This window comes from Narcine bancroftii, chromosome 5, assembly GCF_036971445.1.
Source record: "Narcine bancroftii isolate sNarBan1 chromosome 5, sNarBan1.hap1, whole genome shotgun sequence".
Classification (NCBI taxonomy): domain Eukaryota; kingdom Metazoa; phylum Chordata; class Chondrichthyes; order Torpediniformes; family Narcinidae; genus Narcine; species Narcine bancroftii.
This window is the reverse complement of record NC_091473.1, coordinates 171,069,212-171,076,865: the sequence shown is the minus strand read 5'-3', so window position 1 is coordinate 171,076,865 and position 7,654 is coordinate 171,069,212.

Below are 7,654 nucleotides of genomic sequence, written 5' to 3'. Positions count from 1 at the left end.
ACTGTCACCAAGATCAAGGAGCTGATTGCTGAATTCAGGAAGAGAAAACAGTGATTATTGGGGGATCGGAGGTGGAGAGGGTGAGCAAATTTAAGTTCTTGGGAGTCACTATCTCAGAGGATCTTTCCTGGACCCAACATACCAATGGCATCATGAAGAAAGCACATCAGTGCCTCTACTTTCTCATGAATTTGCAGAAGTTTGGTATAACATTGGCAAACTTCTACAGATGTGTGGTGACCGGCTGCATCACGGTCTGATGTGGTGACACCAAACACCCCTGTGAAGTGCCAGTTGATGAAGTAGACAAAAACTATGTGGTCAAACAATAATCATGGCTTTTATTAGCAGAAACTCATGGTACAATAATGAAAGACAATAGGTTTATACACAGTTATACCCAAGGGGAAAGACAGTAGAGATAATGCACAGCCAATGTTAGTACAGCAAGGCTCACCAGAAGGGAGACAGGCAGCTTGGCAGACATTCACCACACCCTGAGCATAAAGCCCTGAAAAAGGTAGTGTACACAGTCCAGGACATCACAGGAAAAATCCTCCCCACTATCGAGAACATCTATGGGGAATGTTGCCATCAGAGAGCACCAGCAATCATCAAGGCTCCACACCACCCAGCACACAATCTATTCTCACTACTACCATCAGGAAAGAAGTAACAGTGCCACAAGACTCACACCACCAGGTCCAGGAACAGCTGCTACCCCTCCACTATCAGACTCTTTCACAACAAACTCAATCAAGGATTCATTTAAGGACTCTTTCTTTCACACTTTTTTATCTCTATTGCACTCAGTTTGTTTACATTCCTTTATGTTTACATGTGTACATTGAGTAGTTTTTTTTGCACTACCAATAAGTTGTAATTTGCCTCATCTGCTGGAAAAAGAATCTCAGGGTTGTATGTGACATCTGACAATAAATCTCAAACCTGAATCTAAAGACAACCAATATTGAAGAAAGATCATTGAGTGGGGACATCACATGATGTGGTAGAGATGGGAAGCAAAGTTCTGCCTCTCCTGGAGAATCCATAAAAATGAGATAGAAAAACAATGTTTAATTCAACTTGGAGGAAAATGTACATTTAAACTTTACCAAATTTCACCAAAAAAAAACCCTGCAGCCATGACCTCCGGGGTCCAACAAGCAGGAGATGGCAGTCTGGAGCAGAGGCCAGCTCGAAGGTGGAAACCTGGGCCTGAGGCTTGGCTCGGCCACCGTGCAAGTGGCGAGCATCTTCATTGATGAAACAAGCAGAAGTCAAGCTCAAGCACAAGCACACAGGCATGCGCGTTGAAGGTGCCGAGGTTCCCGGCTTTGCTAGCGTTACTAAAAGAAGATGGCAGCAATTCAACCGTAGTCTGACAAAATGATAGCACTGAGTGTGAAGAAAATTACACGTTGGGATGAATAAGATAAACAATAAACAGTTACAACATCCGAAAAGGGCCAAAAAAAGGAATTAAATATACCATTGAAGATGTAATGAAGGCTTTGGATAAGAAAGAAAAACATACAAATAAAACACTTAATAATATTTTATCAGTTGTGACCCAATTGCAAGGAGCTATTGGAAGCCTGACTGATAGAGTAAAGGATGCTGAGGAGAAAATGGAGGATGAAATGGATAGAATGGATAAAAAGGAGAATGAAATAGATGGATGGTCTGCAGAAAGAAATAAAATGGACATATAGAAAACTTTAACTGAAGAAGTAATAACAAAATTGTTGGTTTGAAAGAAGGATCGGAACCTATACTCTTCTTCCAGGAATATTTACCTAAGGTTTTGGGTGGGGAAAATGTTGAAACATATATTGAGATTGACAGGGCAGATGGGCCCTTATGCCCCATCCTATATTGGACCAAAAGCTACTTTCTTCATTGATTAAATGTTTAAGGTATCAAGACAGAGAAAAAATACTCAGCACAGTGACAAAGAGAGTAAAGGCAAGAGGAGGAAGTCGAGGGAGGCAAATTATTGTTCTATCCAGATGTAAGTGCAGCATTGTTGAAATGCAGACGGCAATTCAACCCAGTGAAAAAGATCCCTTTGGCAGAAAGGATATAATTTCGTCCTGCGTCATCCAGCAACTATGAAGATTATAATCCCTGGTGGTGAAAAAAGATTTTTTTTTGGATCTTCTAAATGCAACATAAAATCCCCTCAAACACCTCCCCCCCCCCCACCTTCCCACCCTACTACCCCTTCCCCTCCCTACTAACCCAAACCCCAAAGAAAGAAGGAGATTCAAACAATAACATAACTAAATGCCACGGATTAGAGTAACACCACCACAAGGGGCCCAGAAAGTTCTAAACTTTAAACTTTAAACCCATATAATCCAAATAAGAGCTCCAAAGGTTCCAATAAAAAAGATAATTATCACGCAGATTATACATTTTTTTTCCAATGGAATACATGATCTCAATTCCATATGCCATTTTTGCAAACTCAAATCAATCTAATTTTTCCAAGTAATTGCTATATATTTTCTTGCTACAGCCAATGCTAATCTTAAAAACACAATTTGGTACCTAATTAATCTCAATTTCAAACTCAACATTTTAACATTACCTAATAAAAATATAATTGGATCCATCGGCAATTTAATCTTAAAAACTTTCTCTATAAATTCCTTAAGTTGTATCCAAAAAGGTTTGACAATATCTCATAACCAAGTCAAATGTAAAAGAGAACCTACCTCCTTATGACATCTAAAACATAAATCTGAAGAAATTAAATGATATCTCTTTAATTTTTCAAGAGTTAAATATAACTGGTGTATAAAATTATAATGAACTAACCTATATCTCATATTATCAATCTTCGTCATACTGCCCTGACATAAATTTCTCTAATCTTCCTAATTAAATTACTATCCCCAAATCTTTTTCCCATTTTCATCTCGACTGATGTAAATCTAACAGACATTTTATTCTGTAATAACAAATACATTTCAGATACACATTTGTTCTTCTCACCTTCCATAAGCAAAATTTCAAATTTAGATGGTCTTGGCAACCTTAAAGTATTTCTAAAATTATCCAATAATAAAGCTCTAACTTGATAACAAAAAAGAGTATTCTGTGGAATTCCATATTTTTCTTTCATTCTTTGAAAAGAAATGAAATGGGGGTCATGCTACGTGATGAGGTGGGGTTAGACTATAAATCCCTACTCTCCTCAATAAAGTGGAAAAAAAGTGACAAAAAATTATAGAAGTAACGGAAAACAAAAGAAAGTAGTGCTTAAAAATATATAGAACAGATCAACATGACACCAAAGAAAGACAAAGCCACTACAGTGACACAAGAAACTGAACAAGATAGAGAGGCCCACCTTCAGAAAGGATCCAGGAGCTGTCTGCAAGATAATATCCAAAGGAGAGCGGCCAGAAGCCAGGGAGAGCTTGGACACTGCTGCACAAGGTCTCCTCCAGCAATGGCTGCCGACACTGGGTGAAGAGGTGATTCTGCGCATGTGCAACTCCTCGCGCATGCGCAGAACACATTAAAAAAAAAGGCAATTTTTAAAAAGATTCCTGAAGCCTCCAGCTCCAGTGAACAAGAGAAGTACTTGGAAGAACAAGGAAAATGTACACTCCGGATAAGCTAATGTACACAGCAGACACATTGTCTAGAGCTGTTGACATGAGAGAGCCTGCAAACATCAAAATGGATGAAGACGTGAACACCTTCTTGGACATGATCACAAGTGCACTGCCCATATCAGATGCAAAAATGGAGCTCATAAAGTCAGAGACAAACAAAGATGAAACACTGAGACAACTGAGCAAAAACATCTTGGATGGATGGCCCAAACATGAAGCAGGACTGTTCACCTAATGTTTCAGAGCACTGGAACTGCAGGGCGGAACTATCAGTGGTTGAAGACACCATTGACAAAGGAAGTAAATTCTTTATCCCAAAGAGTCTGAGAAAAGAGATGCTAAAAAGGATCCATGAAGGACATCTCGGAATCGAAAAGTAGAAGAAAAGAGCATGAGAGGAGATGTACTGGCCAGAATCAACAATGATATAACAAATGAAGTGTCAAACTGTACAATATGCCAGAAATATCAAGCAAGCAATCCTGCAGAACCACTAAAGCCACACCCAACACCATACAGACCTTACCAGAAGGTAGGCGCTGACCTATTGGAATGTCAAGGGAAGGACTATCTTGTTGTCACAGACTCCCTGTATCCAGAGGTGTGTAAACTGAACACCACCACTGCAGATGCTGTAATAACAGGTATGAAAGCCATATTCTCCAGATAGGGTGTGGCAAGCAAGGTCTTCACAGACAATGGACCCCAGTTTTGCAATTTAAATTTACAACAGTTTGCCAAAGAGTGGGACTTTGTTCACACCACGTCAGGTCCTCATTTGCCACAGTCCAATGGTCTAGTGGAAATATCAGTACAGACAGTGAAAAGACTGATGAACAAGGCAAAAGACAGTGGAACAGACTTCTACCAGAGCATGCTAGTATACTGCACAACTCCGCTCGAGTGTGGTGTGTCACCTGCACAACTCCTTATGGGACATAGGCTAAGATCAAATCTACCCATTCAGGAGAACCTCCTAAAAACAAGAGAAGGGGTGAAAGTGAGGAAGTTCAAAGAACAACAGAAAGAAAAGCAAAAGTATTACTTTGACGGAGGAACAAAAAACCTACCAGAACTCCACACTGATGACCAAATAAGACTAAAAGACAAAACAATCTTATGGACTCAGAAGAGAACCATCCTTAGTGAAGTCCAACCAAAATCTTACACCATTCAGACAGATGAAGGTACTGTTCTGCGAAGAAATCGTCGAGACCCTACAATGGGACCAGCCACAGTAGATGGAAAGACGGATAGTGTTGAACAACTTGAATACACATCTAAGAAGACATCTTCTGAGGCAACAACTCAGATTCAAGGACAATCAGGAGATCATCAAGACACGTGAGTCCTCCTAAGAGGCTCATTGAGCAAATTTAAAGACTCCTGTTCTAGAATAAAATAGTGCTATCTTATTCGCTCTTCAAGTTTTAATGTATGTAAATGTGAACTCACAAAACAAGTTTTAAAAAAATGTTAACAACGTTGATAATAATGAAAATGTCTTGGTGTTAAAATTAAAATTGCAGAGTTATATAAAGAAAACATGTTAGTTAAAAGTAAGCTTCTTTTGTTTTAAGAAAGGGAGGGTGTAATGATAGTGATCATGGTTGCAAGGCAACTAGCAATGACTTACTGTTTGATTAGACTTGGCTGCCACCAGGGGTTGACACTGAGCAGGAGACACACAGCATGTTGTCTGTAATGGTGACTTGCAGCCTCGTGGTGCTGTTCATATCAACTTTAAAGTTAAGAAACTCTTTCTTCATCCATGTGTGGTCTAAGAGCTCACGCATACGAATACAAGATGAAACATCTCGAGGGATCTCCTCGAGATCCAGGTAATCATGAAAATGTGAAATTTGTGGAGTAGGCAATGGATCACCGACAGTCCCTCTTTCTCTCTTTCTTCTTCTCTTCGTTCCTTTTCTTTGGGACTCTTACTTTTCGGGATGGTGGTGATTATAGCCATCATGTACCATTTGTTATAGATAGAGAATTTAGGTTAAAAAGGGCTTAAGTTAAAATGTGATGATTAATCATAAAAGGGGAAGCCAGAATAGACAGGGAGCTTACCATAAAAGTTCAGCTAGACAATGTGATAACAAACAGAGATTTTCATGGTCACAGAGAGACATGTAGGAGCCAAAGATTGATAAAAAGAGTGAGAAACAGAATTTAGTGTGTGTAGAGTTCGTAGTGTACGTGACAAACATGATAATTACAAATGCAAGTGTACTTAGGATGATTTTGCAAAAACTAACCAATTAAAACAGTGTTAAAAAGAAGGGGAAGGACAAACAAAAAAAGGTATAAAAATCAATGCACTGTATGTATCGGGGCTTGACTTGGCGAGAAGCCAGTTGAGTCCAACTCTGCAGACTTGTAAATAAAGCTTGTCGTGTCATCAATTTTAAAGAGACTCGTGTGAGAATTTGTACTTCTGACAATTGGGGACTCGTCCGGGATCTACACTCCAGCCGTGGGAGGAGGCGAGAAAGAGGGACATCGGAGGTGGTGCACCCCGCTGAGTTCAGCAGCTCCTAGTCCCTTGCTCGTCGCCTCGGGCGGCTTGAGCGAGTGGTATCCGGACAAGGTGACACGACAAGACGAAAAGGAGAGGGGTGACGGTTCAATCCCCAGGAAGACACCGGTAAGTGACGACTTACGATTGTGGTGTGGGGATTGACGGATGAGACCACCCAGGTAACGGTCATGACGGGATAAAAAACTATAAAATGATAAATCAGGTGTAGAGCCTTTGTCGTGGCGTGAGGACCCTGTCGTGGGACCCTAGGATAGACCCCAGGGAAACCTCAGCGGGATAGTACCTCCGATGAGGTGTCCGAGAAGAAAGGGAGTAGGGTCCCGAACGGGAGGGTCCTCAGCAACGATAAACGGATCTAGGTGGGAAAAATGGGAGGATCAAAATCTAAGGGCTCGTCTGAAAGATCAGGACATTTCCCGGGAGTTCCCCTTGACAGCCCTTTGGGGAGAATGTTTGAAAATTGGGATAGTAAACGATATCAAGACAAAAACAAGAAAAAGATGGTTCAATATTGTCTTCTTTGGTCGAAACAGCCTATCAAAGGTTCCTCGGTCTGGTGGCCGAAATTTGGCTCTGATGAGGATTGGGTTAGATAAGCATTAAACATATATGTAAATTTGAGACCAAAGGTGAATCAAGAAGAGTCAGCATATGCATTTTGTTGGGTTCCCTGGCCAGGATCCTTAACAAAATGTTTTAAATTGAGGGTAGCGGGAGAAAAGAAGTGGGAACCTCTGGACAACCTCCCCCCTCCTTATGTTCCCCCGGTGCCCACTGCGCCCGAGGGAAGCTCGCTGCTGGAGGGGAAAGGTGATGAATCTGATTCATCACATATACCTGGGAAGAGATGCACGCAATAATGGGAACATTATTCTCACCCCAGGAGAGGCAGATGATTCGACAGGCTGCCCTCCTCATGTGGGAACGTGAACAACCTGGGAACCCCAGACCCCATGAACAAAAATATCCCTTGAATGAACCCAGGTGGGACAAACGAACACCCGAGGGATTGGCAAGTATGAGACAATATAGAGAGTGGACGATTAAAGGGATACGGGAGGCTGTGCCAAAGGGTCACAATTTCACCAAGGCATTTGGGAACCACCAGGGGAAAGATGAGTCCCCTACTGATTTCTTGGAGAGGGTGAGAAAGAATGTCCAACAGTATGCGGGTGTGGACCCTAGTACACCAATGGGTGAACAGCTTATTCGAATTGAATTTGTTTCCAAATCGTGGCAGGACATTAGAAAGAAACTAGAAAAGGAGGAGGGCTGGAATGAAAAACCCCTGAGCGACCTGTTGAAAAAGGCGCAAAGAGTATATGTGCAGAGGGAAGAGGAAGGTCAAAAGAGGGCAGCGAAGATTATGGTACAGACTATCCGACAGATAAATGCCGAGTCCAGAGGGGAAAGGAAACAAAACCTTCCTCTAAGCAACCCAAGATATCCAAGAGAGGGGAGACCCCGGAGACCC